Source organism: Camelus ferus, chromosome 5 (genome assembly GCF_009834535.1).
Source record: "Camelus ferus isolate YT-003-E chromosome 5, BCGSAC_Cfer_1.0, whole genome shotgun sequence".
NCBI lineage: Eukaryota > Metazoa > Chordata > Mammalia > Artiodactyla > Camelidae > Camelus > Camelus ferus.
In genome coordinates, this window is record NC_045700.1 from 27,808,558 (window position 1) to 27,832,669 (window position 24,112).

Here is a 24,112-nt window from a genome sequence, read left to right on the forward strand (position 1 = left end):
TGCTCCCAAGTTTGTTCCTCTTGTATTTTTTTGTTTCATTTGTTGGCATAGCTATTTTCCATTCAGACAAACTAGAAGTATGAAAGTCTTCATAGGCCAGAGTTGGAAAACATATGACACACGGGCTGCCTTTCATCCAGCCCATGCTTATTACAGATGTAGGACCCATGAGCACATGCTGATACTGCCTCATTCCATCTCATAATAGGCATATGCCTCTCATGGTTATTTGTTCTAATAAGGTTGGATGACACACAGAATCCTTTTCCACATGGTGTTTCAGGCAAACTTTCAATCAGTTAGGATTGGTATCCTGCTTATTCTCACCCAGCTCTTTACACACTCACCTTTAGGACTAAATCAAGAGCTTTCTCGCCTTCTGTCTTCCTGGTGGGTTTGCTGGGAGGCATTCACAGAAGATCATAAAATGGGAGGAGAATGAGACTGAGATATTTATTTTTACAACAGTTGCCACAGGTTGGCTGCATCCCTTCACTGAATGACACAACTCATGTCACATCCTCTTCAATTCCAGAAACTGCTCTTTTCTGACTTAGGGGTGATAATGGGTCTCTGGTATTGCTAGCCCTGGGGTCATATACTCTCTCTTGCCAGTTCTCCTAAATCTTGTCCACATCTCTGCAGGTAAAGTTTTCACAGATTACCCAATTTGAGTGCACTGTCTTATTTTTCTGCTGAGATCCATGCTGTATCAGATAGTATGTGAATTAAAACTTACTTGCCATCCCCTTCCTAGACTCCTTACAGCATCCTCAGGCCCTGCACATCTGTATAATTACTATGACTTGCTTATTTCAGATCCCAAATATTACTCAATTGTATCCTTTCTCTCTAGTCTCACTCTCAAAATCCTAGTGCCGTCCCTCACTGTCTCTCTATGAGATAAAAATGTGTGAAATGGAAAGGGATTGTTATTGAGACAAACTATTTACCAAAGATTACCAATCCCTGGCAAACTGATTACATGGCCTACTTGATTATATCTGGCTTTATTTTGCTCTGGTTAATTCATGAGTGTGTATTCTGTGGCCCCTATACTTCTGTTTTCTAATCCTTACGTTCTAACAGATCACTGGTTTGAGGAGGGCATGTTTTATTTATAAATATAGGAAACTTTTATCTAATGGAATCTTAATATATAATATAAAAATGGAGCTCGTTCTAGTTAAAGCAACGTTAGCACGTCAGGCACAATAGGAAAATTACTGCCCAGCATCTGTTACCAGTGTTTAATAAGTGTTTGTCTTCTCCTGTTTATTTTCTCCAGCTCTAGGTCTACTGCCATCCTGGCCCTATGCCAAATTAGCATATATGAAATATTTTCACCCAGTATTAGCCATGATACATTAATAAGGAGGCTGTTCCATTTTACTAACAGAGAGTTTGTTCTACCCATATTCACCAGTATAATTAAAAACTAGTTTTAATGAGATCCTGGCTCTCATTCTCTTTGGGCAGGATGATTTTTTCAAGAGAGATTCTTGTTTCAAAGACATTTGGAAATTCTGTCTATCATAAAAATTCACTTATTCTCATTTTTCTGTAAACTAAAGACATTTGATGAATGAAATATGGAAAAGTTTACAGTTTATCAGAGGAATTCCCCACCCTAATGTAGGCCAAGTATCACTCTCTGATAAGTATAATCCTTTTGGCCCTTCTACCAACTATATTGTTCAGCAAGACTTACTGAGCTTAAAGTGAGCCAAAAAATGTCTTTTTATATCATGTGCTATAAATTACATCTCCTCCATCTTCCATTTGATCTTATTTTTAAAGGTGATTTTTAAAGTCCCTTTAAGGATATTTGTATCTTAATTCTGTTCTGCAATCATCAGTCATTCTTCCATCTCAGTGTTTCTTCATCCTAGTTAATGGAAAATGTTTATTTGGATAGGCTGGCAGAGAAAAAGCCTTTTGATCTGCCAATAGAGAATTCTAATAAGAGATTGAACTTGGACATTGAATCATAAATATAAATATGTAGTCATTCAGTCAATAATGAATATAGACAATTTTTGAAATGTTATCTAGCTTTTATTTTACTGTCTGGTCCACAAGATTTATAATGACTTTGCCAAATACCTTCTTGAAATCAAATTTACTAGCTCTAGAGTATTTTTTAGATCTGCCAAGCAAGCAATACTTTCAGGAAATGATTGAGGTTAGTCTGACATGGCTTGTTCTTGGTGAAGCTAAATTAGCTCATAGTTATCACTGCCTTCCTTTCTAAACATGCGCAAAGCTATCTGTTCATTAATTCCTTCTAGAAATCTTGCAGGTCTTAAAAAGCACAATTTAAAGCCTGACAGGTTTCTGATTTGAGATCTTCACATTCTTTTCCTTTTCAAAACAATTAGAAAGAATTTCATTATCTAGTCTTCCAGCATCTCTTCTAGTCTCTATAGTTCTTCAAAGGTTACCATCATCAATCCTGTCATTTCATCTCCAGCTTCTCTCATTCATTTCTTTCAGGCAATCATGTAGGTCAAGATGCAGGTAAGAGATCTGTTACTATTTCTTCACCTGTCTGAGCATGTAATTTATTCTTTTAAAAATGTTTTTATTTTGAAATAATTTACTTGAGAGAATTGCAAAAATTTATAAACTATACTTCAATAAAATATATATATATTTTGTATATATATGTATATATATACAAAAAATAATAATAATACAGGGCATTTCCATGTAGGCTTTACCTACCCTCCTATAATGTTAACATCTTGCATAGCCATAATCCAGTGATCAAAACTAAGGATTAATGTTGATGCAGTATCATCAACTAAACTGTAGACTTTATTCTGATTTCACCATTATTTTTCCCATTAATGTACTTTCTTTTCAAGATATAGTCCAGGGTCCCACATTACATTTCATTCTCCTGCCCCCCTAGTCTCCTCTAATCTGTTAGTTTCTTAGTCTCTCCTTACCCTTCATGACCTTGACGCTTTGAGTACTAACTAGTCATTTTGTTGAATGTCCCTCAGTTTGAGTTTATCTGATGTTTTGTCCTGATTAGGTTGAGATTATGTGTTTTGGGGACAGATATTTGGCAGTGATGGCCCCTTCTCAGTGCATTAGAGCAGATGGCACATGATGTTGGTATGTCTTATTACTGATGATATTATCCTTGATCACTTGGCTTCGTAGGTGACTGTCAGGTTTCTCCACTGTAAAGTTTCTATTTCCTTCTTTGTAATTAATAGATATTTGGAATGAGGTACTTGATACTACACAAATATCCTATTTCTTCTTAAAACCTTCACCTACTATTTTTAGCATTCATTGATCACGCCTGCCACAGTTATAACTGTGGTGTCCTAATAGTGATTTCTATCTTCCTCATTTCTTCTGCATTTATTGATTGGAATTATTATGTAAGGAAGAGTCATTCCTTCTTTTATTTATTTATTTTTAACAGTTTTTTTATTGCAATAGTTGACATACAATAAACAACACATATTTAAGGAGTACAACTTGATGTTTTGACATATGTGAAACCACCACCACAATTAAGATAATGAACAAATATAGTGAAGAACAGAAGGTATTTGGTGCTGGATAGAGGACCCTTATTTTTTATTATGGCAGTTTGCTATTTCTGTAACATGATGGCTGAGTTTAACACAATCAAAGTACAGTAACTGATCTCCCCTTCTTCCTGGATCAGTGAGCAGATGATGAAATGTCAGCATCCTTGAACATACCCAGATGGGCAGTGTTTGGCTACTGCTTCTGTTTGAAATGATGCTGTGTTCTGGTTGTGGCCTGAAGCTTTGAAGTGATGCTTGGCATCTCCTTTCCTCCATGGAGCTCTTACTATTCAGACATGACAGAGTTGATAAAATACTATTACGTTGAGTCTTGCTTGCCTCTATTCGGTCATCTTTGTATGAATCCAGTGGTTTTTTTGGTTTGTTTTTTTAAATAGTTTTTAGGTGATGTTCATGAAGAGCAGTGAGTACCTAGAACTGTGCCAGTAAAGAAAGGAAATCTAATCTAAGAAGGTGGATCTCTGTGCCAGAGTTGTCTCGTAACCATCCTTTGGGCCCTCTGCTAGAAAAGTAGAATCAAGTCTCAAATAATGCCTTTTTAATTATATCCTCTAATATTATAGATGTAGGGCAGTTACCGTGTCATACCTCTGTGAATGTAAAATATCCTGTACTTGCTTTATGATACATGTGCTTAATCAGAGATGTTTTTAATGACGTTATTCTAGAATGTTTTCTTTCCAGATGATGATTGAGAAGCTAATTTTTTTAAAAAATGGTGCCAGGTACCACAACAGTAATAGAACTTTGCTGTTTTCTGGGGGTTTGTTTTTTACCTTTTTTTTTCTAATGGAACGTGCTGGATGTCTCTCACTTTGTTCAGATGACTGCAGAACCTGGAAAAACTATTGCTCCTATTGATGCATAACATACTGCTATTGGCCTTTTTATATAAATAAAATAAATATATATGTAATATAGTGTGTGTGTGTGTGTGTATATATATATATGTGTATAATATATATATATAATATATATATAATTTTTGAATTTTTGGAAACTTTAGCTGTGCTGTCAGCTTTGGAAAAAGTATCCCAGTTGTACCATGGGTTGGCATTGTACAGAAATTAACAGCCATATTGATCTAGAAACATTAAACATAATTTTTTCCATTTGTACAGGGGTAATGCACTGTAGTAAATATGTAAGGTCTTATCTACATGGGTTTGATTACAGAAACTAATAAAATATTCTCTAACTAAAAAAACATAATGAACATATGCATTTCCACCAAAAGTTTTCTTATATTTCCTTCTAGTTTCTGCCTCCCTTTTCTCCCCACCTCCTTGATGCTCCCAAGAACCACTGATCTGCTTTTTGTCATTATAGTTTCCATTTTCTATAATGTTATATAAATGAAATAATACAGTATATGTTCTTTTTTTCATTAGTCTTCTTTCACCCAAGATGATCACTTTGAGATTTATTCTTGCTGTCACATGAGTCAGTGGTTTTGTTTGTTTTTTTTCCTGAGTTATATTCCACTATATGATATACCACAAATAGGTTACCTGTCTGTTCACCTGTGATGGATATTTGAGTTGTTTTCAGTTTGGGCCAAAACAAATGCCCCTTTCTTTCTTCTACCTTTCTTTCGATTACTGTTAATAGAATTTATCTTTGACTGTAATTTTATTTTTTATTTATTTTGTCATTATATTTTAAGTGTGATTTTTATAGGCAGCATATAGTTGAGCTTTGCTTTCTATTTTTTTATACGGTCTAGCAACCTCTGGTTTTCAGTTGGGGTATTTAGACCATTTATGTTGACTATGGTTATTGATATGGTTAGATTTAAGTCTGTTATTTTGCTAGTTGTCCTATGTTTCTTATTTTATAATTTGTCCCATTTTTCTTTGTTCCTTTTCCCTTCTCTTTCTATCTTCCTTTTTCATGTGGCTATAAACCCTACACTGAGTATAAATCCTACAAGACATTTTTAAAATTTAAATTATCAATTATCTTTAAAGAAATTTAAATATAAGAAAATTAGTTTATGTATTTAGCCATACAATTAGTATTTATAGGTTCTCTACATTCCTTTGTCTTAGGTCCAAATTTCAACCTGGTATGATTTTGCTCCTTGCTGAAGGACTTTATCATTACTTGCACTGAAAGTCTTCTAGTGATAAATTCTTTCAGCTTTGTATATGCAAAAAAGCTTTTATATCACCTTCATTTTTGAAAGATATTTTTGCTGTATATAGAATTCTAGGTTGACAGATTTGTGTAGTGGGGAGGGGAGAGTTAGGACTTTAAAGATGAGAGCTCATAGTCTTTTCACGTGCATTGTTTTCAGTGAGGAATCTGCTATCATCTTTAACCTTGGTCTTCTATACGTAACATATTTCCCCATCTCCCAGCTGCTTTTAAGAATTTTTCTTTATCTCTAGTTCTGAGCAGTCTGGCGTAGTTTTCTTCATGGTTTTTGTCTTTGGGATTTACTTTGTTTCTTGGGTCTCTGGGCTTATAGTTTTCATCACATCTGGGAAATTCTAGCTATTGTTTCATCAATCTTTTTTTTTTTTTTTTTTTTTTTTTTTTGTCCTCTGCTTTCTTCTTTCCTTCAGGGATTTCAGTTACACACTTGAATTACACTTGAATCATACTACAGGTCACTGATAACTCTGTTCATTTTTTTTTTCAATCTCTTTTCTTTCTCCATTTCATTTTGGATAGTTTCTATTGTTGTATATTTTTCATCTCATAGTTTTTATCTCTAGAGGTTCAATTTGGGTTCTTTTTTTTTTTTTTTTTTACCGTCTTGTATATCTCTTTTTATTTTTTTGAACATATGGAATACAGTTACAATAACTGTCAGTCTTCCTATCTGCTAATCCTAAAATCTGTCAGTCTGGATCAGTTTCAGTTGATTGATTTTTAATTGAAGTTTTTATTCGGTTAATTATAGATTCACATGCGATTGTAGGAAATAATACAGAGAAATCCCATGTACCCTTTACCCAGTTTCTTCCAATGGTAATATCTTGTAAAACCAGTGTAATATCATAACCAGAATATTCTGATACAAAGCCCTAATCTTGTTAAGATTTCCCCAATTTTACTTGTACTCGTCCATGTGCATGTGTGTGTGTTTAGTTCTATACAGCTCTATCCCACCACCACAGTCAAGGTACAGTTCCATCACCACAAGAAACCCTCATGTTGCCTTTTTATATAACCATGCCTACTTCTACTTGCCCCTACACTACTCCTACCCCTAATTCCTGTAACAACTAATCTATACTCCATTTCTAAAATTTTGTCATTTCAAAAATGTTAAATAAATGGAACCATATAGTATTTAACCTTTGGGGATTGGCTTTTTTCACTCAGCATATTTCCCTGGAATTTCATCCACGATTAACTGATTATATTCCTCACTATGCATTTTACTTTTCTGCTTTATTTCTATATCTGATGATTTTTATTTCATCTTATACACTGTGAATTTTTCCTTGTTGGGTCTTGGGTATTTTTGTATGCTTTTAAATATTCTCTTCAGCTTTGCTCTGGAATGCAGTTAAGCTACTTGGAAATAACAATTTGCCCATTCAGGTCTTGCTTTTAAAAATCATTAGGTGGTGCCAGAACAGTGCTTAGTCTAAATCTATGTATTCCCCACTCCTGGCAAGACACTTTTGAGTATTCTACCCTGTGCCTCATGACTTACAAAGTATTCTAGTTCCCAGCCCATTGTAAATGCCAAGTGCCATTGTCTCTATCCTTTCAGGGAGTTCTTCCCTCAGCCTCGGTTATTTACCTCATATGCATGGACTGATCAGTACTCACCTGGAAACTCAAAGGAAACTCTCCATAGATTTCTTCATTTCTCTCTCTCTTCAGCTCTCTCTTCTCCAGCACTCTGTCCTGCAAACACACTGCCTGATCTTCCCTGACTCTTCAGCTACATCTCTTCAACTTACAGTCTGCTGAGCTCCAGCTGGGTTCACCCTCTTTGCGTACAGACTAGAAACTCACTCAAGGCAGTAAGCTAGGACATTCCAGGGCTCATCTGCTTTGTTTTCTTGTTTCTGAAGGTCACTGTCCTTGATTGACTGATGTCTAGTGTCTTAAAAAACCATTGTTTCATATCTTTTGCCTGTTTTTTTTTTTTTTTTTTTTGGTTATTTTAAGCAAGAGGGCAAATATGACCCCTATAATAACATTTTGGCTGGAAGCCAGAATCCTATAATTTATTCTTAATCAAATTTTAGTTTTACATTTTGACATAAGGTTTATTCTGTTCGATCAAGAAAACAGAAACAAAATTGAAATTTAATTTTTTGTTAATTTCATTTTATTTCTACAGTATTTATCCAAGTTAAAGTCTTTTTCTTAATCTTATTTTTCCAGTCATAACTTTATATACAAATTATTTTCGTTAGGAATATGTGTTATGAAGAATATAAACAATATGGCATTTTGCTGTGCTATTTGTGCTCAATTATTAGAAGAGTTTAGAAGAGTGAACTTAACTGTAAAAGCCCAAAGTCAAGAATAAGTTTGACATACTCAAGGAACAGCACAAAGGCCACAACTGGAGAATCGTTTACAAAGAGGAGAGTGGTGCAAAATGCAGTTAAGGAAGTATTCAGAGGTCAAATCCCATAAAGTCTTGAAGGCTGACTCTTAGATTTATATGCCTTTTCTTTTACTTTTTAAATGTGACCTCTTTATATCTAGGCCACATAGAAAGCTCCCTGTGCAACCCCCTGAACCTCTACAGAAAACTCTCTGGTTTCTTCATCTTTGGGCTTAGGCTACTTAGTCATGGTCAGAGTGTCATTTCTTTCTTTCTTTCTTTTTTTTTTTAATTTCAAAAACTTCTTTGGTTTCCTTATAATAGATGTGGATAATGCACTATTATCTGTCTTTGAATACTTTAAAATACACTTTTCCAAAGTCCAAGATCCCTGTGTAACCACTCCCATTGTGCCCTTCCTGCGCTATTACAATATCCAAGATAACATGACCCATTTCTTCAATTATATTCCAATTATACCTATTATTTTTAGTCAGAGTTAAATACAGAGAAGCAGTTTTAAGACACAGTTGTGAACAGGCATCCAAAATTTTGTCAGGTTGTCAGCCTTTATCACAAAGACTTCTAGCAGGTTGCTTCACCCAATCCATTCTTAACACAGCAAAAAAAGAGATACCTTTCTAAAGTGCAGTTAAAGCCTTGACGCTCCTCTGCTTATGCTCTTTTGATAGCTTCCCCTCGCAATTAAAATAAAATTGACAACATGATTATGCATAATAAAGCCCTACGTGATTCCCTGCCTGCCTGTTTCATGCCACTCCCCTCTTCCTTCATTACATTCCAGCAACATGGATTTTCCTTCAGTTTCTAGAATACACCCAGCTCTTGTCCAGCTCTGGGAATTTTGCACTTGCTGTTTCCTTTGCCTAGAATACACTTCCCCTGATTCTCTTCTCATGGCCAGTTTCTCTCTCATCTTTCAGATCTGACTAAATTTCATCTCCTCAGGGAGAACTTCCCATCTCTGTAAAGGAGATCTTCCCTACCTCTCACCCTTGTTCTCTCTTAGGTCCTTGTTTGTTTCTTTCATAGCATTTAACATGACTGGCAGTTATTTATGTATTTGTTTATTGGTTTTTGGTCTGTCTCCACCATTACAAGGTAAGCCTCCCAATTGTAGTATCCCCAGTGCCTAGAACTATGTAGTGGACCCAAATGAAGGATTTAAATAATTTCATTTGATTTTATACTTAGTTCATATATTTTTTACTGAATGAATGAATGAATAAACATATTAGAAGGCAAATCATAAAACTAACTTTTCAACAAAGATTTTATTTAATACTTAAGTATTAAAAAGTCCCGTGAAAGAACGGACATATAGGTATTGTAAAATTTTCATTATCCGAATTACTGATTCAGTATGACCCAGTTACTGTACGCCTCTATTGCTGAAGGAATGAAAAAGTTTAACATTATCATCTCACAACATGCATTTTTACTAAATATAATTTCACATTTAATTGTTAATGCAAGTCTTTTTGTATTTCTGTAAGATTAATGAAGGCTTGGTAATATGAAATTTCCCAGTGGCTTTACTATATATATATATGAATATTTATTTGTATAGTCATATATATTTATGAGCTTGACTGAGGCTACCAGATATTTTCATAGAAAAATAGAATTTATATGGTAGTTGAGCTGTTTGTGATGTCTGATTTAAAACGAAGGTTAAAAACATGAACTAATATGGAATTTAATCTCTTTATCATTCAGCATTAGTCACATAATACAATTGTTAAATCATGGCACTTGTATTACAATATCCTGCCTTTTTTTCAAAAATGATATTGTCTATTGAAGTATGATATTGTCATACTTAAAATATACAAATTATTGCTGCAGTTGTCTTTTGAACTATTCATGCCTGAAACATTAGAATTCTCATTGCAATCACATCTTTGTATTTATTTATTAATTATTTATTACTAGTAAGAAATAACCTGGTAGTCTAAATTTACAGTTTACTTAAGGGTTTCAGGATTATTTTCTTATAAATTAGGTAAGTTCCTTTTATTTGTTTCTCTTCTTTTTAGTGTAAAAATTCATAGCTATGTTTTGTTGTTGTCTGCTAAATTTAATAGATGATTTATATGCCAACATCTGTTTTCTGATTCTAATTTGGATATCTTTCTGCCAAAAATAATGAATCAATAAATAGTAATAGCGCTCAGCTATGAGCTACAATTAATAAATGGTACTAAAAGGTACATAACCTGCTCCAGATACTTTGACTCTCTAGGTCAGTAGACTAGTTTATTAGCTAACTAGTTAATCTGAGACATCAGTATCCTTCTTGAAAACTATAAAAATTAAAGTATTAAAAGATACCCCAATTGAAGTTTAGAAATAAAAATTGGCAATAAAGAGTAAAGTCTTCAAATAGTACCTGTAGTTAGAACTAAAAAAAGCTTTATATTTTTGTTCTGCACTTTTGCATCTGTATCAGGTTGCCATAGAAATTTTTTCATTAACATTAGATTGATTTTCCCAGAGATAAAATTGCTTGCATCATCTCATCTCCTAATATTCCTAAAGCCTCCTAAGCCAACTTTAGTGTTTTCACCTCCAAATCATTCCGGATTCCCAAGAGTTTCTTCCATGCTGAGTATTCTTGAAACTGAAATGTAACATATTGATATGTTCAATGTTAGTATCAAGATTACTGTCATGTTTTCATTCTCAGTCCAAAAAAGGGTTTTAAACATTTTAAGTCACCAAGGAAAATCTTTAAATTATAAGCTGAAGAATTCCAAGGACGTTTACATAATAAAAAACACAGAAACAAAGTGAAATTCTTTTATAAAGGCTTATATTTAGTGTTCTAGACTTTTTTTGCTGTAAAAATTAAAGTCCAAGTTAATGAACAGAGAAAAACAGAATTTGATATGAGTAATTGGACCTTATACACCTCCGTATTATATTTTAAAATTCATACCTGAGTCAGTTCTTGAAAGTAGAACTTCAGCTTGTGTAGATTGCCAAAAATAAACATAATTCTGTCCTAAGTACTTGATTGCTTCATGCCTCTTAAATAAAGTTCCCAGGTGGTTTCCAGAAGTTATTCCACAGATTTTGAGGGAACATACCATGTGTTATTTGTTTTTGAACACCTAGATAGATAGTAGATATTCAGTATAATGTTTCTTTGAACTAATATGTAATTTTAGTCTCTGAAGATATGATAAAAAAGATTACTTTTACTAAAGCCACCCAAGGAAGAAAAGGTTGGAAATTCATAGCACTTGATGTGAAAAAGAACCTAATTTCACCATCCATAGATACTAAAAGTACTAAATCCTTATGTGGGATATCTAAAATGTCACAGTAGATAAGCTTACTGGCCTTTTGCATTTCCTCTTGTTTGCCTATCCATTTTTACTGTCCATTTTTGACTGGAGAGATTTTATCTTTTTTACTAATATTTGGAAGTTCTTTATACATTCCATATACTAATGCTTACTCTGTTATATATGTTATGGATCTTTTCCCCAGGCTATCAATTTTTTAAGTTTTTTGGTGATTCTTTTGCTGAACAGAAGTTTTAAATTTTGATGTAGTCAAATTTAAGTCTTTTTCATTATGGCATTTGTTTTTTGTATCTCCTTTAGAAGACCTTCATAAATATGGTACAAATAAACATATTCCTTTACACTGTCTTAATGCATTTATACATAATATTTTAGTTTGATTTAGTTTTATTATTTAAGTCTTGAATCATCTGGAATCCATTTTGGGGAATTACATGAATTATGGAAGTAACTCATTTTTTTTCCAAGTGACTGTGTGGTTGTCCCAGCACTATATATTGAATTGGCCATCTTTTTCCTACTGATTTAAAATGCCATCTCTGCATGAACTAATTTGCATATCTGTGGGTTTATTTGTGTCCAGTCCCTTCTATTACACTACTTTCTTACTCTTGTACCAATACTACAACCTTTTAAGTACATTTTACTATTGGATAGGGCAATTATCATCCCCTTCTTGTTTTTGTATGTTGGTTTTATACCCAGGTACCTTCTAAATACCTTTATCATTGGTTCTAATAATTTTCCAATTTGGGTTTTCTAAGTAAATGAGCATGTTGACTTCAAGTGCTGAGAGTTTTATTTCTTTATTTCTATTAATCATACCTCATTTAATAGTCATTTGTCTTCTTAAATATTCAAGACCAAGCTAATTCCACATAAACACCTAAGAGAGAGCACATTTCTGTGAACTTCTCTAGAAGGGTTTAACCTTCTCTACCTACCAAATGTAGTCTTTAGTCCTTCTCCATTCATGTAAAATGAATTGACTTTCTTTCTGTCTTTCTTTTTCTTTTGTTTTTTCTTCTTTGTGTGTGTGTGTGTGTGTGTGTGTGTGTGTGTGTGTGTGTGTGTGTAAACAGTTCTTTAAGCTTGAGTTATATTGCAACCTATATATGAGGCTAAGGGAATTAGGCAAGGTAGGGAAGAGATTCAACAGTAGAACAGCCCATTATAATATTAACCTGTTCTGACCTGATATAGAATTTTTCTTTCCTCTTTATTTATTTGAGCATTTAATCACTTTTGCCTTATAATTTTCAAAGATCTATGTTTCATCTCCCCAACATTTTAGCTCCTTCAGGTCAGACTGTTTCTCCTGCTTCTTATATACCCCTAGTTTCTTTCCTCCTCCCTTGATACCTGTACTTCTTGTTCTTTAACTTCATTTAAACCTTTATTCCAGCTTAGATTCTAAGTTCCATATTTCAGTAACACAACTGCCATATCTCAAGCTTCACTGCCCCTCTGTCTTTTGCCCATCCCTCTTCAAAACCCTGATCCTAGTTTATTTTTGTTTGTGTTTTTCTTACATTTTTAAAACTTTTTATTTTGAAATAATTTCAGACTTACCAGGAAGTTGCAATAGTGCAAAGAACTCTGTTCATACAAATTCATCAATTAACATTTAGCCATATTTGCTTTGTCATTCTCTCTTGCCCTACTCTATGTAAATGTTTCTGTATATTAGGATAGTTTGATATTAAATTCCAAACATCATATAATCTCTTTTGTTTTTGTATTTTCTATGCCTGTACTCAATAAGCCAGAGGTCCAACTCTGTCCACGCTGCTGTCTTGTCTAATAAGTCAAGTTCTGGTGAATACAATCACATTTTGGATTCTGCCATAAATTCGTAATCATTGACCTCAAATTGGCTTTCACTGCTGCCTATGTATAAGTGACTGTTTTTAAAATTTTACAAACACAGGGGTATTTGAGGATATCATTTTCTTATGACATTCTGTATGGAAATTTGATCAGATGATACATTATTTGTGATTTCAGTTGTTTGGAGTCATTGAGATTTCCTTTACAGCCAGCTATTTTTATTTATTTATCAAATATTTGCATAATGCTTGCTATGAGCCAAGCACTAAGTACTTTACAAGTCTTCATGTATTCGATTTGCTTAATCCTGTGTGGTAGATATTAATATTATCTTCATTTTGCAGATGAGAAAATTGAAAAACAGAGATATAACTTACCCTATGTCACACAGCAAGTAGGAAAACTGAGATTTTAATTTCAGCAGTCTGGATCCAGAATTTGTGCTTTTAACCACAATTTTTAGAGTTTTCTCCTTGAGATTCTCCTCTTTCCCATCTCATTCAACCTCATTCCTTAAGAGGCTGGTATTAAAAGCTATACTTTCGACTTAATTTTCATGGAAACAGTCATTCTCTTTTTATATTTCGTTTGTTTACAGAATACTTTATTAAATTCCTAAATGACACCAGCAAGTGTTATTGACTCAGACAGCTTTGGAAAAACCACAACTGATATTAGAAAGTATAGAATACAACTGGTAAGAGCAGAAGTAAGCATTTGTCTGTTTCAAATGGAAATGCTGTTTTGATTAATTCAGTGATTTGTTTATGTAGAGGTCAGTTAAGCGAGTTTCCTCTGTAGTTCAAATCAGAATATGTTCTTCAAGTAAATAAAGGCAAAATCACTGAAAAGTTATTCTCTATCTGACAGATGTCATTATCAGAAAATAACTACATAGGAATGAAATTGCATTTGTAAGTTAAGATACTTGTAGACCAACAGTGCTTATATTAGAAATGTCATGGGTCTATCATACCAAGGCTGTTTTTAGCTTATCTGCATAGAGGTTCATCCTATAGGAAGACTGACATGTTTTTTAAAGTGATATTTATGATACTCCCTCACACAAGTCCTCCACTTCAATTTGATCAGGCTCTTCCCTGTCCCTTGGGTATCTTACCTTAGTAAACATACATAAAATTGAACTGAAAACATTGAAGTCATCTTTATAAAGTCTTTCTTGCTTTTCTAGCTTATGTACAAATGGCAGTATTGGAAGGACCAGAAGAACATCCAGCTCAGAGGAGATTCTTCAGTTTTCCAAATGTTGGACACAAATTTAAATTATAAAATTATATTAAGTATTTTAACACTGTAATAAAAATAACATGCCCACTCAAATGTGTTATACCAGTTTGTAACACATGAACACATCGTGAAACAAAAATAAACTGTGCTGCTAGTTTTTATTTTTATGAACTACTGACTAAAGCCTTGATACCAATTTTCATGTAGATGTTTGAACCTCTTATGAGTATGCATTTTTATTTTTAAGTTTTCAGCTGGGCTTTTTTAAAAAAAAACTTGAGTCCACTGTTATATATCCAGATCAGATTATGCAAGCAGGAGAACAGCTGCAGCAAACGTGTACTCTGTTAAATAAACACGACGTGACGTAGGTGCGTCTTCATGCCGCATATCCTTATCACTCCTTTGCAGTTTTGCAATGGCAAATTAATGTGATAATGTGGTATTAAAGAAAGTCTTCCTGCTTAATTTTAGTTTAGGGTAGTTCTTGCCCATGTTTTGTGTTCATGACCAGAAACATGAGTAGTGATTAGATATAGTCATTCAGTTTTGGAAACAAGGTTTTCTTTACTTTCCTTCAAGCTTCTAGACCGTTTTGATTGCCGAGATCTTGCATTGCCAAAGCCAAATTTGCTATTTTAAAAAAAAAGTTGCCATTTGCAATAGCTTTCTGTGGTAATCAGATTTGTCTCAATATTATAAAGTCAAAACAAAGTATAGAAATAAATTTGTTGATGAAGATGATTTAGAATTGCAACTGTCACCCATATGCGTTGATTTCACAGTTTGTATTAATCAAAATAGTCCATTATTCTTATTGATGGATCTTGATAAGTAATATTATAATTTGGTCCTATAAAATGAATTATTACCAAGAAATCTCTTTTTTGTTTTCTATAATGAAGTTTCCATTTAGACTTTATTAGACAAGAAAGATCTACAACTAAAGTAGTTTGAAAACTACTGATCTAGTACAATCCATTAATCTTAAATTGAAAAAAATTAAAGCTCAGGTTACATGTCTTACTCAAAGTTATACAGCGAGAAAATTGTGGATACCAAACTTCCTGTTAGTTAACTGTTCTTTCTCTTATTTGTTACCCCATCTCTGAGTTCCTGTGGTATATTTAGTTTATCCCATGCCATTTAGCATTTAATGTCATAGTTTGTATGCAGACAGTCATTTATTCAACAAGTAATTTTCTGTGTGCTAGATACTCTTCCAGGCACTGGAGATAGTCCCTGAATCCAGAAATTGAGCTGAAAATAAAATAAGAAAAGTAGATTCTATTTAATCTTTATTCAATTTTGGTTGAATACGCACCTACAGTTTTTGTTTTTGTTTTTTTTTTTTTTTCTTAATACCACCTTGTGTATTATTGAGTCATTTTAACATATCATCAAGAGCTTTTCTATTTATGATTATATTTCTGGTCCTAAGTTCTCTGAGAAAACTGATGGTACTTTGTGCTTCCCTACCTTACGGTGACACATGCAGTGCTAAGCACAGCAACGGCTCTGCATATCCTTACTGACTAATTACGCTCGTCATTCACTCAACAAGTATTTTGGCTTCAGCATATGTAAGATTCTGTACTTTGCGCTATGAGAAATAAAGAAGTTGTGATACAAGGCCTGCCTTCAAGGAGCCATTGAACCCAGGGCAGAAAGCAGCGAGGATTTTTGTCTGTTACAATGACTAATATGCTCACAGAGCTTATGTTCTTATCATAGAAGGTACACGATAACAGAGTAAACAGTAAAATACATAGTATATTAGATAGTGATCAATACTAAGGAGGAAAAAATAAGGAAAGGGGAAAACGAATCATCAGAGAGGAAAAGAGAAGGTAAAATTATTTATTTTCTCTTGCCTCGGTTTCCTCAACTCTGGAAAAAAAAGAATAGTAGTACTTACCAATAGGGTTGTGACACAGATTAAATGAGCTAATATGTGTATGTATAAGATCCCAGAAGGTGGTAGGATGTCAGCCAGTATTTGTACATTTGGCTAAAATAACTTTAGCACAATAGTCATCTTATTTTCATTGCTTATGGACTTCTTTTATTAAAGGATATACTTCCAAGCAGTTTTGAACTACTTTGTCTATAAGCTAAGGCTCCCTTATCCATATCTTGCTTCTTTTAGCTTCTGCTTCCATTGCAGTCACATCTAATATTACTTTCTTATTGAAGTGAATCATCGTTCTCTCACATTATTTCTTCTACAAAACAGTATTTGCTTATCTAGATGTCAGGTCATCATTTTCTATTTAAGGCATTGGGGAGGCATCCAGATCTTCCTGTGGAAAATATTCATTAATGCCTCACCACTTATCACATCTCAAGGTTAAAAGGTCTAACAAAATGCGATCTTTATGCTTCTTACCGGCTAAAAATGAGTACAATATTGGAATTATTATTACCAGACAAATATAAGATCTTCAATATTAATCTTTTGGAACTAAGATCATTTGCATGGATTAGGTGAAGTTTGGGGCTTCCTACTAATCTTTCTTTGCCTACATAACCTCTATGCATCCTTAGATGTATCCTGCCTCCCCCTTTCTCTGATCCCTGAAAACTAGACTAGCTCTTTCTTTGTGCTTATGTAGCACTCCATACTGACCCCTGTCATAGCTGGTGTCACTCAGTGTTCTTACCCGTTTACCTGACTGCCCAACTCCCTACCCTCCACCACTCAGGCAGTAAGCTCCTTAAGATGGGAGACTGTGTTCACTTTATGAATGGGTTCCTAGTATCTTCTCATGAAGTGCTTCACATGAAGTTGATCCCCAGTAAACACTTAAAACATTAAATACAGTGCTGAAAAAAGACAAAAGAAAAAGTAGGCCAGATATAAAAGATCTCAGAGGGAAAGAAGCACCTTGTGGAGTACTTACAGTCTAAGATGTGATCTCTACACTTCCAGTTTAAAAAATTGATTTTGCCATTTCTCTCAAGGGTGGTGGACCTCTAAGTTCTGACACAGACCATCTGTATTTCCAAGAAATTAGTTTATAAACCAGGCCACCTGTTTGTTTGTTTTCATTGACTGAAATACTTATATCTGATATCCAAGTCACCAACTTAATGATATTCAAGCTCCTCTGAAATCCATGAAATAACCAGAAGGTTGTTCAATGACTGTGGAAACAGCACAAAATAAGTTAGACTGCACCAAAGATTATTTTACCTAAGTTGAGAAAGAACCTTGTCATTGTCTCCCTGATAGCTAGAAGAAAATTAAGTAAGAGGTACGTAAGGCCTCAAGTATACTTTTGAAAGTCTTTCTAAATTCTTTTCTTATTTGCTAAAAGAAAGCAATTTTGAAAGTCGGGGGGAGAATGTCATTCTGTAACTCAATAATGGTAATGTACAATTTGGTTTCATAATTCTTTGATCCCAAGATAAGTTCCTGAGATAGTGTTAATGTGGTATTATTAACAATGGTGCTAAGAAAGGAGAGAAAGAGGATTGAAGTTGGATGAGAATTCTCTGTACCCTCTACCTCCTTTAACTCAACAACCACCAGAGTCTCAGAGTCAAATCAGTTTCATTAAGAAAGTTAACTGTGTGTGCTTGTGGTTTCAACTGGCTTCCTGGCATTCCTTCATGTATTAACAATGCGTGAGGATCCACTGAGAGCTCATCCTCTACCTTTGTGAAGGAACTATAAAGTGTAGGTTAAGTGGTCATTAAAAAAACTAAGTTGTACCTCTTGTCAAGGACTACAGTCACTTCAAGCCTTATCTCAAGGTCCTTTCTGTTCCAGAGGTTGGAAACCCAAGTGCCTACAGAGGCCAGACTGGTGGGAATGAAGCAGGAAGCCACTGCAGTGAACTGGAGAGCCAAGTCCTTTCTGAAGGAGCAGCCCCTGCTCCGTTCCAGATAATTGGCACAAGGCAGGAATGTTGACCTAGTGTTACCACACTGTCCAGTTTCTCAGGTAAAGCAGGAAATTCACATTTTCATGTGAAATCTTTTGATTTAAATATTGTCAGTGAATTCACTTGTATTATCATTTTCAAATTGTACACGAGCCAAATACATCTGCAGGTGCGATTTGGCCCTGTTTGTAACTTGGTTTTACATTTTGCTTATGTATTTTTTAAATTGGAGACTTTCTTTTCTACAGGTTTTTCTTTTCTTCAGCATGTTCTCTAAGCTATTCTATGCCTGGCTTTGTGGTATTGAAATTCCCTTCCTCTCCAACCTGAATATTTTGTACGTAAGTTTTCTTTGATTGCTACATTTTCTCTGCCTTCCTCAGCAGTCCAGTGAGCAGTCAAAGACAAAATGGAGTTTCCTTGAGACACTTTTCATATGACACTACTAAACATCCTCAGGTATTACTACTTACTCATCTCATTCCTGATGTGTGAGCTAAACACAGTAAAAGGTCATTTATTTAATTGAACTTAGTAGAGATTGTATGTTTGGGGCTCCCCTGTCTAGAATCCTCACAGAGACTACCTTCTTCCTTCTGCATCTTGAGAGACCTTATCAGATAATTAGTTAGATTATGGTTATCTTTTACATTTAATTATGTTTGCTGGAGATGTTGATTAGACTTGAGTTTTCCTAGGTATTTATACATATTTAGAGACAATATATTTGTTCCTTCAATGGCTGAGGAATTGTCCTATTTTTCACTTTGAGTATCTTGGTTGCCAGTGTTACTGGAAGGGGCACCACTACTTCTAGACAGAATTGATCACTCCAGGTAGGAACTTGGCATCCATTGCCAGGTGAATTGAAGAATGCTAAACATCTATTAAGTAATAGTACATAAACATTAGTTATTTCAGTATGTTGTACAACCCCTAAAAGGATACGTCACAGTTGTTTCATTCTTAGTACAGTTTTGGTTAAATATGATAGATAGATAGATAGATAAATAGATGTACATTATTTTTCAAGAATGATGTGACCTATTGAGCTATACCTTGAGTAGCCAAAATACCAGTAATGCATAGATAAAATGTGAAAATAACCCTTAGTGCAGTCTTAAAAGGATTATGTAAATGTTAGCAAGTATTTTTTATAAATATTCCTCATAAGAAACGTTGCTACACTACAGAAAAGCAAAAATAGCCAACTCTGTTGATGCCTAATATACAGAAATAAATGATACCTTTTCCCTCAGAGTTATAGTGAGTTTATCAGTTAGTTCATAGATGTTCTGGTATGACTATTATTATACTTAAAAAAAGTTCTCTGAATTTTTTTTTAAGAATATGTATTTGGGAGGTGGCGATTGTTCACTTTTGGGCTTTTAAGAAAGTAAAATGTATAGTACGCATTTTCTACAAGCATACAAATCCTCACTTTTCTTCTGTATTTTTAAAGGCACAAAGGGAAGGTTTAACTTGAAGTTAACTGTCTCAATCACTTTTTCTTTGTAGTCTTGTAGAATGGCAAGGGCAAAGAAAATGCTCAGTTATGTGCAGTAATATATGTGAATTCCTGAAGATTAAAAGGGAGAACTATAAAGGGAACCTAGTTTAGACTTGAAAAGCCAGATAATGATTGGAGAAACCAGGGAAGTCTTCTCTGAAGAAGTGACATTTTAATTGAGATAAACAGAAGTTGGTTTAGTGAAGAACGTGAGCGTGGGAATTGGAGATGGCATTCCGAGCAGGAAAGTAAGAGTGACAACTTGAGGCATTTTAGAACCAATGAAAGGGATAACCTTAATTTTTCATTTTAGTATTTAATTCATTCAGATTAATGTGGCATTCTTCCTGACTTTCCCTATCTTTTTCTCTACTTGGCTAAAACAGAAAGAAAAATAATAGCATAATACTGGGCACAAAGTGTGTGACTGTTTCCACTAAAAATCTTCCCTAATGCTTTTAGGGATTGAGGAAACATTAATTAGCTGTTTATGACGTTAAGTTTTTTGGAAATAATATTTTTCCTGATTACAGAGCCAACACATTTTCATTATAAAAAATTTTGAAAATACAGAAAAGCAATTAAAAAATAAAAATCACTCATGTTCCTGCTAGTTCCTTGTCTTCCTGTTCAGAGACAATCACTGAAAAGATAGGACTGTTCTATTCCTATAGCTACATATACAGTAGCACTTTTATAAATAAAGATTTATAACTATACATGCAACTTCGTTGTGTGTTTTTTCACCTGACAATGTCATGGACCTTTCCTAGTGCAATTAGGTTTTCTGCAACATGATTTTAATAGCTATGTATAAATAATAACTTAATTATTTATTATGTGCTAGGCACTAGTTTAAGATGTTTAACTTATTGTATCCCCTAGTACAGAGCAATTCTATAAGGTCATAGTCTCAATTTTATAAGGAAAGACATTTTTTTTAACTTGCCCAAGGTTACAAACTATTAAAAGGTAGAATTCCATAGCTTCTCAATATTGTAATTAATTTAAATAAAACCCTATATTTTGACTTTCAGATCATTTCCAGTATAGTGTTTGGCTATTTGAAATAATACTCATGATTCTGTGGGTTGGAAGTCTAGGCTGGGCTCAACTGGGACAGCTTATCCCTGTTCTGCCTGGTGTTGGCTGGGTTCATATACATATCTGGGGCTTCAGCTGGACTTCTCTCTCTTCTCATGGTCTCTCATCCTCAAAGGGCTAGCTCAGGTTCTTCCTGTGACAATGGCATTCCAAGTAGCAAGAGTGGAAGATACAAGGTTTCTTGAGGTTTAGGCTCAGTCCTTGAACAGTAGCACATCCATCACATTCTACTGTTCAAAAGCAAGTCACAAGGCCAGCCTAGATTCAAAGTCTCAAGAAATAAATCCCACCTCTTAATGGAAGGAACTGCGAGGTATTTGTGGCCAATCTCAGTCTACGACATTCAGCATTTAGTCCTCTAAAGGCTTGTGTGTGACTAGATGTGTAAGTTGCTGAACGTTGGTAGCATGAAGTGGCCTGTATAAATAATCCTCCTCACCATAGGTGGCCATAGGTTAAGATGCTTGTTACCTTGACTCTGAGGACTGGCCTTACTCTCAGGAACCTATCCCTCTACTTTCACAGTTTGTGAAAAAATGTAACCTTTCTACGTGAATGTGATCATCATGCAGTTTTTGAATGTTTATTTCTTCTGCACTAAAAGGGCAAGGAGATTTGAAAGTAGAGAGTTTCGGTGATCGGGGCAGAAAAGATGTGCTTATGGTAATGTAAATCGTACTTTGGGGTGAGTAACCAAAGCTTGGCAGAGGCATTAGGTCTCTTCCAAAAGATGTATCTGAGAGGTATGTTTTGGGAGAGGTGGCTGCACAGTGAAGATAAGAACCAAATGAAAATAATTACCAGAGTTAAGATGAGACTAATCTATTGGAAGCTTGTTTGTTTTTTTTTTTATGAAAGAAGATATAACCAAAAGGTAAGTATGCTCTATCATAAGTGAAAATGCATAGCTTGAATAAACAGGTGAAAAGAAAAACAGATGAGAAAGTTGGATGGAAGGGCTGGCTAAGTGCTGGGAAGGAGCTGTTAAAATAATCGATATGACGGTGAAAGATAATTGAAAAGGGGAAATGTCATTTAGGGTTACTCTAACAAGCATAATTTAACTAATAATGATGGAAAGATGATGAGTATATCCATTTATTACCCATCCAAATGATAATAATATTGTAGCCACTCAGACATTACTCTTCACAATGCTAATGCTCATGTTATTTGTTAATCCAGTCATATCTGTTGTTGCATGTACATATTGTTTTGGAATTGAAGTATAGAGATAGGTTATATGTGAGCCTTTTTTCTCAATTGGAGAACATGAGGCATTCTTTCTTGCAAATGTCAGAGTGGAGTCTACTTCTTAACTTCGAATAGTTCATGAGTGAAGTTTATAATCACTGTATAAAAAGTATAAATGATAATTTAGGCTTATATCACATACTAAATATTGGTGTTTCACCTAATTTACATCATCTCTCCATGATAAATCAATAGTTCATTCAGTATTCATTTTGTCCAACTGTTTATACAGTAACACCACTGAGCACAAGAGTAATGCATGATGTCATTATAAAAATTTTAATAGAATTTACTCATAATATCACATGACTTAAAAATCAATTAGTTATGTTTACCATTAATCTAGTTTGTGTGATATCATTCAGAAGAATATATAACATTTGATGTTATTCAGAAGATTAGCTACTTACTTTCATGATGTCATATTCTCTGATATTTAGTCTTCGTGGTGTCTTGGGTATAACTTTTAAAATATACATTTAGCACTGCATAACAGTGAATTTATTATGTTGATAAGAATGTTGGTAAAGCAGACAGAATAAAGGTCTGTTGCATTAATTAGCAATTAATATGTTGAAATATGTTTAATTTTTATATTGTTACATCATTGATTTTAGTAGTTTGTGTATTAATCCAGTTAAAGTGTGTATATAAATCATTTAAATAAAACTCTATGCACTGTACAAATAAAGTATAAAGTTAGCATGTTAATTTTCCTAGAAGCCCTATCATATGTTTTCTACCCAGAAATTATTTCTCAGAGATTGGGAGATGATTTGGGACAAATCTAGAGCAAAACAAAATAATTCTTTGTATTTTATGTCAACGTGCATACTTACTGGCTTCTACTGAGTTCTCTTAAAAACTGTCTTTCGTTTTAGACGCAAATGTTGCTAAAACTTTACAAGCCTACATGGTAAAAATTCGAACATAAAACTATGTTAGCTAATTAAAATATACATAGCCTTCATAAACTATTTAAGCATGTACTTTGGGCCGAGCACTATACCAGGAAGTGGGACTATGGGAGGAACCTAGAGAAACAAGTTTCCTGCTTTGAGCAGTTTACATTACTATGGGGAGAGATAGGCAATAAGCAAGCAAATAAATGATAAGAAAAAAAATCGGATAATAAGAGTTATCGGTGAATTAACAGAGTGTGAGAGAATACCTAGTGTTTACAATGTAGCCTCTTTGAGGAGGTAACATTTAATTTGAATTCTGAATGAAGCCAATACAAAGAAGTAAATCAAGTTACTTCATCAAAACCCAACTCTCATAGACTAATTTGCATATTGAAAGGCAGTAGGAAAATGAAAATGTTAGTAGAATTGTGGAAGATACTCTCCTCTGAACACATACACACGGACATCCCACTTTTTGAATTTTATTATTGCTGCCAGAAATGTTTGTGAAATAAGTTTAAGTTTTGTCCAAAGTATAAGATCTATCCCTGATCCTGAGTATTAGTGAGATGGTGGTGCCTTTCATATCATAATATCTTTTCTGTTTTAACCTGTGTTTGTTGGGCTTAACCAAGCCATATAAACATGGTGGGTGATAATGCTATCTTTAGGGAAGGTGAAGTGAAAAAGTTGTGAATATGTATTTTTTTATATTCAATTTGGAAAAGAGGAGAAACTGTTGTTTTAATAATAAAACTATAAAAATAAAACTTGACTAAATCTTAAATGATTGGTAGAAGATAGTTATCAGAATCTTGGGGGCAAATAGAATTGATCTTGATATTTAGCAAAAGAGGGCATGCTTAGGTTTCAGAAGTCTGAGAAACATGGCCTGAAGTGTTTTCCTAAAACTACTCTTTGGTACTTTAAGAA

At 34.0% G+C, this 24,112-nt stretch overlaps 1 protein-coding gene across 5 annotated transcripts in view; it reads left to right on the forward strand.

The window, feature by feature from the left end:
* Nucleotides 1–24,112, forward strand: part of MBD5 (methyl-CpG binding domain protein 5) — a 121,517-nt gene that overhangs the window by 36,246 nt on the left and 61,159 nt on the right. For 3 of the 5 annotated variants that reach the window (XM_032479410.1, XM_032479409.1, XM_014561712.2), the window contains one exon: nucleotides 18,292–18,465. The exons of 1 other annotated variant lie outside the window; for it this stretch is intronic. The gene's annotated coding sequence lies outside the window, so the exon portion shown is untranslated. Of the gene's footprint in view, nucleotides 1–18,291; nucleotides 18,466–18,789; nucleotides 18,866–24,112 lie in introns of all 5 variants that reach the window. One more of the 5 variants, XM_032479411.1, reaches the window with a different exon arrangement.